We start from the raw sequence: 12,184 nt of genomic DNA, 5'->3' as shown, positions 1-12,184 counted from the left end.
TTGTTTGTTTTTTGTTTTTTGGTTTTTTTTTTGTTTTTTTTTTTTTTTGAGACAAGGTCTTGCTCTGTTACCCAGGCTGGAGTGCAGTGGTGCAATTATAGTTCACTGCAGCCTTGACCTCCTAGGCTCAAGAAATCCTCCCACCTCAGCCTCCCAAGTAGCTGGGACTACAAGTGCACATCACCATGCCTGGCTATTTTTTAAAATTTTTTGCGGAGACATGGTCTACCTATGTTGCTCAGGCTGGTCTCAAACTCTAGAGTTCAAGTGATCCTCCCCTCTTGGCCTCCCACAGTGCTGGGATTACAGGTGTTAGCCACCATGCCTGGCTTTGGGTGCATCTCTTATCTGAGTCCGACTAACCTGGTTCCTCTGCTTTCCACTACCTGTGTGAATTTTGGCCAAGCTATGTCATCCCTAAGAGTCTTCATGTCTTCAACTGTAAACTGCACATAGCAGTCATAACCATACCTACCTCACAGTAGGGTTGCCAAGAAGGGAAAGCGAGCTAGGGAAATGTAGTGCAATGATTAACAATGACAGTGCCTGGATCAGCACTCATTCAAAGTGTTGGGATCAGCCTGCATTTGAAGTCTGGCTCTACCATTTTCTAGCCATATAACCTGTGGCAAATTATTTAGCCTCTCTGGGTCTTTGACTTGTGTGGCAGGCACAATCATGGCCTCTCACAAATGCCCATGTCCTAAAACCAAACCTGTGAATATGTGAGGTTACATGGCAAAAGGGAATTGAGGCTGCAGATGGAATTAAGGTTGGTAGTCTACTGGGCATGGTGGCTCACGCCTGTAATCCCAGTGCTTTGGGAGGTTGAGGCAGGAGGATCACTTGAACCCAGGAGTTCCAGACCAGCCTGGGAAACATGACGAAACCCCATCTCTACCAAAAAAAAAAAAAAAAATTAGCTGGGCATGGTGGCGCCCACTTGTAGTTCCAGCTACTTGGGAGGCTGAGATGGGAGGCTTGCTTGAGTCCTACAGGTGGACGGAGGTTGCAGTGAGCCAAGATTGTACCATTGTACCCCACACTGGGTGACAGAGCCAGACCCTGTCTCAAAAAACAAAAACAAAACCCTCCTAATTGCCCAACTTTAAGGCAGGGAGAGTATTCTGTGTAACTCTCTGGGTGGACCCAGTGTAATCACGAAGGTTTTTAAAAGTGGAAGAGGGAGGCAGGAGAGGAAATTCAGAGGGAAGAAGATGCGACTACAGAAGAACAACTGGAGTGATAAGAAAGACTTAGTCATTGTTGCTGGGTAGATGAACGAGGTCATTAGCCAAGGAATGCAGGTGGTCCCGGGAAGGAATGCAGCCCAAGGTGCCCGTGTAGACTTGTAACCTGCAGAACTGTAAGATGACATATTTGCATTGTTTAAGCCACTAAGTTTGTGGCAATTTGTTATAGCAGCAATAGGAAACTAACACGGCTTGTCAATTGAAAATGGGCAAAATGATAGTATTGGTGATAGCTGTTGTGGAACCTCAGTTCTTATCTTCTTAGTTTAAAATAATTTAACCAGCCAGGCACAGTGGCTCACACCTGTAATCCCAGTACTTTGGGAGGCCGAGGCAGGTAGATCACTTGAGGTCAGGAGTTCGAGATCAGCCTGGCCAACATGGTAAAACCCTGTCTCTACTAAAAATACAAAAATAGCTGGGCATGGTGGCCTGAAATCCCAGCTACTTGGGAGGCTGAGGCAGGAGAATTGCTTGAACCCAGGAGGTGGAGGTTGCAGTGAGCCGAGATCACACTGCTGCACTCCAGCCTGGGTGACAGAGCAAGACTCCGTCTCAAAAAATATTAATAATAAAATAAAATAATTTAATCCATTTCCCATTTGCCCTGAGAATACTTGTGCGGCTGCAGCATTTTCCCTGAGATAACTCTCGGGCAGACATCATTCTGCAGCATTCTCTTTTTAGTAGTGGTATTTCCATTTACAAAATATAGTGATCCTCAATCACTGAAAATGTCAAATCCTAGAAAACATAGCATTCCTATGCATGATGTTAATTCCGTGGTGAATTTATGGCACCAAAATGGTTTGACAAGGAGGTGACAATGTTTTCAACATTCCACAATGATACTGTTATTGAGCTAGACCACAGAAATGGAAATAAAACTGAGAGGCCATGTGTCATTGTGGAATATAACGAGAATATGGGCATGGTGGACTCGGTTGATCAGATGCTCTCTTCTTATCCAACTGAGCGCAAAAGGCACAAGGTTTGGTATAAGAAACTCGTTCGCAACCTTCTAAACATGGCAGTGCTGTGCTCCTACATCCTGCTCGAGAAGGACAATCCTGAGCACACGATTAGCCGTGTAAATTTCAGACTGACACTGATAGGAAGAATGCTGCAAAAGCATCCCAAGCCAGGGTGGTAACATCTTTGAGGTCATCCATGCTCTGATGATATCACACCTCTTCACCTGTCTGGAAGACACTTCCCCAAGAGCATACCACCCATATCAGGGAAACAGAATCCAACTGGTGGCTGCAAAGTTTGCTGCTCACACAACAGGAATGGCAAGAAGATCTGAAGAGAAAGGCGACATTTTTGTGCAGAATGTGATGTTCTGCTTTGTGTTGTTCCACGCTTTGCAATTCACCACATGAAAAAAATTAAATACTAATCATCAGATATATTTCTGTTACATTAGAATTAGAGACAATTTAACTTTAGAAATAAATAACTCCAGGCATGGTGGCTCACGCCTGTAATCGCAGCACTTTGGGAGGCTGAGGCTGGTGGATCACTTGTGGCCAGGAGTTCAAAACCAGACTGGCCAACATGGTGAAACCCCATCTCTACTAAAAATACAAAATTAGCAAGGTGTGGTGGTGGGGACCTGTAATCCCAGCTACTCGGGAGGCTGAGGCAGGAGAATCGCTTGAACCCGGGAGGCAGAGTTTGCAGAGAGCCGAGATTGCACCATCGCATTCCAGCCTGGGTGACAGAGCAAGACCTTGTCTCAAAAAAGAAAAGAAAAAAGAAATAAATAACGCCCAGAAGATTTTTTACATTTTATTTTCACACTGAAAATCAGTCAGATTTGCTTCAGCCTCAAAGAGCATGATAATGTAAAGTTAAATGAGTGCTGGCAGCGAGCAGCACTTTTTTTTTTTCTAAATGGCAGTGGGTTAAACAAGAGACACACAGCAAAGAAGATGCAGCACAGAGCAATTTATTGCAAAGGAGAAAGAATGTTCTGAAAGTTAGGTACAGAATAGACAGTCCACCCTGTGGGGTGATTCTGAGTGGGGAAACTCCCTTTAGGGGAGTCTTACCTAAGGGGATAGGAAGAGGTGTTGCTAGCAAGCATGTTTTGGATGGTCCTCTGGGCGAGGGCGAACATGTGCAGTACCACATGCTTGTTCATACACTGCATGTCTCAGTAGCATCTTAAATCTCTACCCAGAGGTGTGTTTTTTACTATTATAGTGAGCAAAGCATCAGTCTGAGGACAGGTAAAATCAAAATGTGCATGCTCTCCATGGGAGAAGTTCCCCACTGGAGATAGCTTTGCTTGAATGAGCTGGACTACAGTGCAAATGCTGGGGCTTATTGTGTGGACGGTCACAGTCACAGCCATGGTTGCTGTGGTCTGAGGACACATTACTCCCTTGCCTATCTATCCTGCCTTAGTATGTACTTCCTAGGTTTGTCCAGAGGGTTATATGAATTCACAGCAATTCCAGGTGCATATAAGCTATGGTAGCTAAACTAGTGGTCTACGAAAGATGTCCACATCCCAAACTCCAGAACCTGTGAATGTTACCTTACATGGCAAAAGGGATCTAGTAGGTGTGATTAAGGATTTTGAGATGGGGGCATTATCCTAGTGGACTCAATATAATTGAAAATGGAAGAGGGAAGTAGGAGGGTTAGAATCTGAGAAGGAGCTGTGACAATGAAAGCAGAGGCGAGGGTGTTTATGTGTGGTCGGGAGAGATTGATCTGAACCTGCTGCACTGCCAGCTTTGAAGACGAAAGAAGGGGCCACAAGCCAAGGAATGCAGGTGGCCTTTAGAATCTGAAAAAAGCAAGGGAATGAGCTCATTAAACACAGCCCTTCTGACACAGTGATCTCAGGAATTCTGACCTCCAGAACTGTAAGAGAATAAATTTGTGTTTTGGGCTGGGTGTGGTGGCTAACTCCTGTAATCCCAGCACTTTTAGAGGTCGAGGCGGGAGGATGGCTTGAGCCCAGGAGTTCAGGACCAGCCTGGGCAACATAGACACCCTATCTCTTAAAAAAAAAAAAAAAAAATTATTACCTGGACATGGTGGTGCATGCCTGTAATCCCAGCTACAGCTACTCAGGAGGCCAAGGCAGGAGGCTCGTTTGTGCCTGAGAGGTTGAGGCTGCAGTGAGCTATGATCATGCCACTGAATTCTAGCCTAGGCAACAGAGTCAGACCCTGTCTCAAAAAAAAAAAAAAAAAGATGTGTTTTTAAGCCACTAAGTTTGTGGGATTCTGTTATAGCAGCCACAGGAAACTAACATAGTGTTCCTTAAATGTTAGCCACTGCCCTTAGGTAGACCCTTTAGCGTGATGTCAGGCACACGGTTGGGGCACTCAGTAAATGATAGTAACAATGAATAGAATTCACCAGGATGCCTCTACCTTTTCTGCTTGACTTTTGGCATCTTCGATATCTGAAATTTGAGGTTTGTGTTTTTAAATAAAATTCTAAATCAGAGACTTTGTTCTACCATTCAGACCTAATTTCACACTTTAATGAATGTTAATCATTTTGTTACAGAGACAGGCAGTGATGATAGGGAGCACCCCTCAGGGTGGAAGTCAGATAGCCTGGGCCCAGTCGCAGCTCTGCCTCTATCTGGCTGTGTGACTTAGGTCATCTTGCTTCCCCTCTCTGGGCTTCATTTTCACTATTTAGAAAAGGAGGGAATTAATGTAAAAATAACTGCCATTTTTTGGATAGCTATGATGTGCAATGTATACTTGAAGTTTTTTTTTGTTTTTTTTTTTTTGAGCCTCACAAAACCTGTGCAAGGTATCACCCCCATTTTAGAGAAGTTAAGTGATTCACCCAAGGTCAGAGCATTGGTATTTGGCAGAGCTTGGATTTGAAACCAGAGCTGTTTGACTCTTTTTTTGGTGAACCCCTCTACCTTTCCCACATTTCCCTGACCTCAATGCCATCTTTAAAGGACAGATTTGACCAGGCTCAGTGACTCACCCCTGTAATTCCAACACTTTGGGAGGCTGAAGCAGGCAGATCACCTGAGGTCAGGAGTTCAAGACCAGCCTGGCCAACATGGTGAAACCCTGTCTCTACTAAAAATACAAAAATTAGCCAGGCATGGTGGCACATGTCTGTAATCCCAGCTACTCGGGAGGCTGAGGCAGGAGAATAGCTTGAACCCAGGAGGCGGAGGTTGCAGTGAGCCGAGATCGTGCCACTGCATTCCAGCCTGGGCGGCAGAGCGAGACTCCATCTCTAAATAAATAAATAAAGGATAGATTCATGTGGCTCCTGGTTTTCGCTGTAGGTTACCATGAGAACGAGGGTGGGGCTGTGAACAGCCCTAAGACCTCCCTCCAGCCCTCTGCCTTTCCACATGGGGACCCTGGAAATGGGTCCACCTTGTGTGGTCCTGAGAACCTGTGACTAAGCCCCTTAGAGGCTTCCCTCGATGATGACCCATTTCCCATCTTACCTTTTGTGACATACACTACTAGTTACTTAACCAATGCCTTTACTCCCCTTCTTACTTAGTAACAGAATCCCAATTTTGTTTGAATGACAATATGCCCAGTTAAAAATACCCTTGCAGCTGGTCCTCTGACCCAGTTCTGACCAATGAGAGGAACAGGAAAATCTGGATGAGGCTTCCTTGGAATCTCTTGTCTTCCTCATACAAAGGGGTAGGGAAAGCTCATCAGGAACATGACTTCTCCTGTTTGCTTTTGCTTTTATTCCTACCTGGAATGTAGGTGAGACTTCTGGAAGTGGGGCAGCCATCTTGTGACTATGAGGGTGAGAGCCAGCTGCTCAGGATAGCAGATCAGGAAGATAAAAAGAGCTTCAACCCTTAAGGATTTCTTTGAGCCTCTGTACCCGCCTGGACTGCCTACCACTGAACTTCTTGTTAGGTGAGGGGAAAAAAACTGTATCTGGTCAGACTTGTTACATACAACTCAATGTAATTTTGACTGACAAGTTCCCCAAGACAAGTCTCTTGTCTGTCCTGTAGCCCTGATATGTGGTGTTAATAAGCATCTGTGGTGACCCAAAAATAGACTTGGGGATGGAGACATTGGCTGTGGCTCTGATTCTGAACTTGCTGACCCATCACCTGTTCCATTTGTGCGCTGAACAAGAGTACTGTTAATTATCAGTCCCCTCGGCCAGCCAGAGCACAGGGGGCTGCGTCTGTGTGCTTTCAGAGAAGTTCAAATATAGCTCAGGCTCCTCCACTGCTTTTGCTGAGTGTGCAGCATCTGCAAGTCTGGCAGCCCCAGTGCAGAGTAGGGAAGCTTTTCCTGGAAGGCTAGGGTCTGAACAAGGGGCCAGAAGCCAGGGATGTCGGCAGGCCTGGCTCAAGCAAACAAGATTTCCTACTTGTGAGGTGGGTGCACTACTTTCTAGTTAGTAGATAACAGAACTTGCTTTGGGTCAAATTAAGACCTAGAGGGTGCAGGGATGATGTGTTAGTTTCGTTCTTTGGTTACATGCAACAGAAGTGAACTCTGTATAACTGGATAAAAAAAGGTTTATTGGAAAAATATGGGATGGCTTACAGAATCATAGGCAAAGCTGAAAAATCTACTTGAGAACAAAAAAAAGTCATACATCCAGGAGGTCTTGATAGCAGAAACCGGCATTGGAATGACATTTGGGTTATGTACCCATTCTTCAGTTGAAGGAGGATAGGATGCCTTTACTGGAGTTTTTCTAGATGATCTTGGAGATTGGAAAGAGTGGTTTACCAGAAGTAATGGAGGTTTCTAGTACCTGAAGAATGGTGAGAAGATGTTGGTCAGTACAAATTTTTAAAAAATGTTCACTGAAGATAATACAGAGTTGGTCAGGTGCATGGGTTTTGGGATCAGACTGACCTTACTTAAAATCTTAGCTCTGCCCTTTACTGTTTGTCCTTGGTTAAGTCAATTAACCTCAGTTTCCTCACCTATGTGTGATGAGAATGAGACATGTTTAAATCCACTAGAGTGTCAGCTGTATAAGAGCAGGGATTTGTGGGTTCCTTCCTTCCACTCTTACACCCCCAGCACCTAGACAAGGGCATGGCTCATCACTGACATTAATTGAATGGATGAATAAACTTTACATTTGTCCCAGAATACTTCTTAGGTAGAAAGCTATTTTGCTGAAAATATAACGAGGTAGGTGCTTGGAGTGAAATGTGAGCATTGCTCCTGCCTCATGCTTCACTCCGGGGAGGGTGAAGGAGATTCGGGCAGACGTTGAGAGAGAGGAACAGATGCACACGCTATAGTCTCTCTACCTGATGCACCCCCAGCAGCACGCCGGCCTGCTTACAAGCACAGTCCCTGTACCCTCATACTCACAAGCTTTAGCTGAAAACAACTAGGCTCGTTGATGCAGGATGAGTCCATCCCAGAAGTCTTCAGGACTTCCGGGCGCAACGTTGGCGGGTTACACTCTGCTCATAGGTTTAATGTGTTGAGAAGTCTGAAGTCACCATGCTCCTACTTTTCGTAGTGAACCATGACATCATGGCAAGTAGAATAAATTACAGCCCCAGGGAATGCATGCATTGTTAAAAAATACATACAACAGGACTTAACTGGTGGAATGAATGCACATTAATTCTTCAGTCATGTTTTCATCTACCAGTCTTGACAAGATGAAATTCTAAGTCATTTCACTCCCCAGGGCCATTGTAGAAATACAAAGCATAAAAGAAAGAGACAAACCTTGAATAGGGGTGCTGGTACCCATGATCTTTAGCCCCTCCAATAACCAGCATCTCTGCCAAGGAATTTTGGTACCCATAATCGCTAGCCCCTCCAATAATCGTCACACTCACAAGCACCACCACAGGTCACCACCACCACCACCAAGCCCCATATTGCTGGCAGTGGCAGCAACAACAGTAGCAGCACCAGCCAAAGGTGAACTGCTTCTCCACCTCATCAGTTTCACCACAAAAATCAGCAGCGACATGGTTACCACCAGATAGTAAATGATACTGGGGCCCCGTCCATGTGCCCACATTGGTTTCAAGTTAAAGAAACCAAATTTGAACTAGCTTTAATAAAAAGGGGTTTCTATTTGGCTCAAATCCATCCTTAGGAGGGACTGGGAGCTGGCCTTAGGGCTAACTGGAATAAGGAATCCAAAACTAAACAGTTTCTCTCTCCCCGCCTCTCTTTTTCCCTGCCACCTCTCACCCTCTCTTTCTTTGTTTCTCCTTGCATCCTATGGTCTTGTCAAGAGCAGGGATAAGGGAAGGCTGTTCCAGCTACCCCAAGCCCTTTCTTCCATCTGATTGCAGAGAATAGCTGTCCAAATCGTTCAGAGGGTGGTGGGATCTTGACCTGGGGTTTCATGGATCTCTCTGATCTATGAGACAGAGATTGTGAAGAATTTGAAAAATCTTATGGATTGGAATAGTCGCAGAAGCTCATCTTCTTTCCCCATGATTGGGATTCCTGTACGTGTCTGCAGGCCTTCCTGGGAAGCAGGTGGTGTAAAGTGTGTATAAGTAGAGGGTAGGGGGAAGAGTGTGGCTTTAATGTCACAGAGATCTAGATGCAAACAGTAACTTTCCTGTGCCTGCCTGGTACATTGCCTGATAGACATTTGATGGTTAACTGGCCAAGTGGCTTTAGGCAAGTTACTTTACTTCTCTGAGTCTCCATTTCCCCATAAAATGGAGATGACCAGCATACTTAGCAGGCAGAGTTGTGATGATTTAGTCAAGCACTTGGAACATACCTGGTGCTTAGTCAACATTAGTTCCCACGCCCATTCGCTTTTGCAACAGAATTAGCTCTCTGCTGTTATGCCATTTCCAACTTGGCCAGTGGGGTAACCCCCAATCTCACCCAGGGATAGGCTAAAGGGAAATGTATCAATATTAAGAAATATTTGTATGAGACCCTAACTCTTTGCTCTGCTAGCAGTTACATAAATCTCAGTCATCTTCATCTTTCCCTGCCACCCTGGCTGGCCTCCAGGCAATTAAACATTGATGTCGTAGCTATACTTATCTTCTCCTCCCTCTTTCAGCCAAGCCTTGGACATCAATCCTGTCTTTCAAATAAAAAATTTAACCCTCACATTTGTGGAGTTCTTCAGTATATGTAGCACTTCCAAATTCCCTTTTTTGACACACTCATTATAAGGAATTAAAGCAATATTTAAAAAGTACAAAGAATAAAGTAAAAAAGTCAAATGATCAAGGTCAACATCACCAGTGAGAAGTCATGTGGAGATCACGTGCCCTTTCATGTAATGAATGGGATGATAAGACACATCACTTCTGTGGTTTTCTTCCCCAAAGCCTAAAACCTCAGTCAAATCATGACAAAACACCAAACACGTCAAAATTCAGGGACATTCTAAAAGTATCTGACCACCACTTTTCAAAAGTGTCAAGGTTTTGAAAGGAAAGGAAAAACCAAGAAACTGTCATAAGCCAGAGGAGACAAAGGAGATGTGATACCTAAACGCAATGTGGTATTCTGGTTTGCAAAGTAGAACATAAAAAAAGACATCAGTGGAAAAATTAGAAAATCTGAATGAAGTACGCATTGTAGTTAACAGCATCATACTATAATAATTACCAAGTTAATGTCTTAATTTTTATACATGTAGCATGATTGCATAAGATGTTGACATTAGAGGAAGTTGAGTGAGGAGGAAATCAGAACTTTCTGTCCCATCTTTACAACTTTTCTGTAAATCTACAATCATTTCAAGATTAAAAGTTTAAAAACAAAAATAAAAAGCCAGAAATGAACATAATTCATATGAGATGAACACCACTCCACACATCTTTCAATGCATCGATACAGACAGGTAATCAGAAATAATTTCTAAAAATTATTTAATATTATAATACTCTTCTTAAGTTTTGAAGGGTATTTCATTTATTTTACTTGAATTTAATGGAATTTTAGAAACAAATGCAAAGAAAGAATTTATGAACTTTAGATAGCAATTTTTCCACCAAAAGAAATATATGAGCCCCTTAAAGATCCCTCCTGAAAACATTAAGAGGTTACAGACATTGTTGTTTTTAGCCATATATATCAATTTTAGATGGTGACTACATGCAATAAAACACTGGCACTGTTATACTTTTCCATCTTTTCTCCCCTAACTTCCTGTTTTATGTTGCTACTTTTACTGTGTTGTTATTTTTACTTTAATGGAGTGAATCAGTTAAAGACTGCTTTTAGGCCGGGCGTGGTGGCTCACGCCTGTAATCCCAGCACTTTGTGAGGCCAAGGTGGGCAGATCACCTGAGGTCAGGAGTTTGAGACCAGCCTGGCTAACATGGTTAAGCTCCATTTCTACTAAAAATACAAAAAATTAGCTGGGCCTGGTGGCACGTACCTGTAATCCCAGCTACTCAGGAGGCTGAGGCAGGAGAATTGCTTGAACTCGGGAGTCATAGGTTGCAGTGAGCCGAGATTACACCATTGCACTCCAGCTTGGGCAACAAGATGGAAATTCCATCTCAAAAAAAAAAAAAAAAAAAAAAAAAGATTGCTTTTAGCCGTCAATTACAGAAAGCCTGAGAAGCTAGTGTCTTAAATAAACAAGTAGTGAAGAGTTAGGCAGTTGCCGTCACCATTTCAGTGCTTCAAAGATATCACGGTTGAAGGGGCTGTTAATTCTCCTGGGATTTTCCTTATGATTGCAAAACAGCTGCTGCAGCTCCAGCCATCATGTTCTTACTCCACCCAGGAAAAAGGAGAGAATGACTAAATCAGGAAAGGAAAGTTTTCTGTGAATTCCTAGTCTGTATTTCATTGACCATAACTGTGTTATATGCCACCCCTAGCTGCAACAGAAGCTAAGAAATGTGGAATTTTTTTTTTAACTAGGCACATTTGATGGCTTCAATCAAATTAGTATTTCTTAGTAAGGAAGATGGAAATAACTGATAATTCTCAGTTATTTTTCCTCATTTTATATTTAAGCCTGTTTAATATTTACCAGCAATTTTATATACCAAAGATTTTTAAAATGTAATTTTTTTAGATCCACTAGAAACATTTAGTGAAATTTTTTTATATCCACCGGATTTTAATTTTTAGATCCATCTTTATTTTGATCCACGTCTTGGTTGGCAAGATTTTATTGTCAGGAGTGAGCTGAAGCTGGGATCTTGAGAAACACCCACAGTAACCTACCTTGTACTTCTCTAATTTCTCCACCGCCCTGGAATTACACTTGAAATGGAAAGAAAGAATCAAGGTGGCCCAAACCTAGTTCCCTTGCCCAGGCAGAAGCCGCCCCTTTAAAAGAGAGAGGAGGCAGAGATGGCTCACTGCTGCCAGAAAAAGGCTTCTGATGGACAGCCAGTGTGCTCCCTGGAGACCTGGTGTCATCACCAGTGAGCAACAAGGCATCCAACTGGCAGCTGAACAATGAATTGTTGCTGTGACCACGACGGCTCAGTGGCCAGGATGGCTACATGCAGCCTTTGCCCAGTTGAATTTTAAAGTCGGAGGCACTTATCTTAAGGGTGTTGCTTCTTGTTCATCTAAGGCTACTCAGGGACTCTCACTCACATTTACCTCCAAACAGGGCTGGCCACTGAACTTCTCTCCACCTTTCTCTGCTTCCTTGGAACCACGGTGTTGTGCCTGCAAGATCAGACTCAGGTTGGTGCCCAGCACTGGAGTCCTTGAAAAGCTCTGCCACCCCCAGGGTTCTAGGTCTGGACTACAGCCTGGCCGTCATGTGCATGTTCTCCCCCAGCCCCCAAGAATAAGATAATACAGGCTCATTGAAGGGATGGGGAATGCAGGGGAAGGAAAGCACAGAAGGCCAGGCATGGTGGTACGTGCCTGTAATCCTAGGTACTCAGGAGGCTGAGGCAGGATTGCTTGAGCCCAGGAGTTCGAGTCCAGCCTAGGTAACATAGCAAGCCCCCATCTTTAAAGAAAACCCCCAAAAACTAAAAA

The 12,184-nt window shown here is 43.8% G+C and overlaps 1 long non-coding RNA gene across 2 annotated transcripts; it reads right to left on the bottom strand.

The window, feature by feature from the left end:
- Positions 1 to 6,750: 6,750 nt before the first annotated feature.
- LOC141407928 (uncharacterized) lies at positions 6,751 to 11,866 on the bottom strand. 2 transcript variants are annotated; one of them, XR_012419430.1, is made up of 4 exons: positions 11,795 to 11,866; positions 10,843 to 10,975; positions 7,826 to 10,727; positions 6,751 to 7,010 (listed from the first exon to the last, which is right to left on the bottom strand). It is a non-coding gene; the product is annotated as an uncharacterized lncRNA (long non-coding RNA). The 2 variants fall into 2 exon arrangements; XR_012419431.1 differs by having other exon boundaries at positions 10,605 to 10,727.
- Positions 11,867 to 12,184: the final 318 nt, after the last annotated feature.

The sequence above is a fragment of the Macaca fascicularis genome, chromosome 10 (assembly GCF_037993035.2).
Source record: "Macaca fascicularis isolate 582-1 chromosome 10, T2T-MFA8v1.1".
Classification (NCBI taxonomy): domain Eukaryota; kingdom Metazoa; phylum Chordata; class Mammalia; order Primates; family Cercopithecidae; genus Macaca; species Macaca fascicularis.
This window is presented reverse-complemented; position numbering and strand designations above follow the sequence as displayed.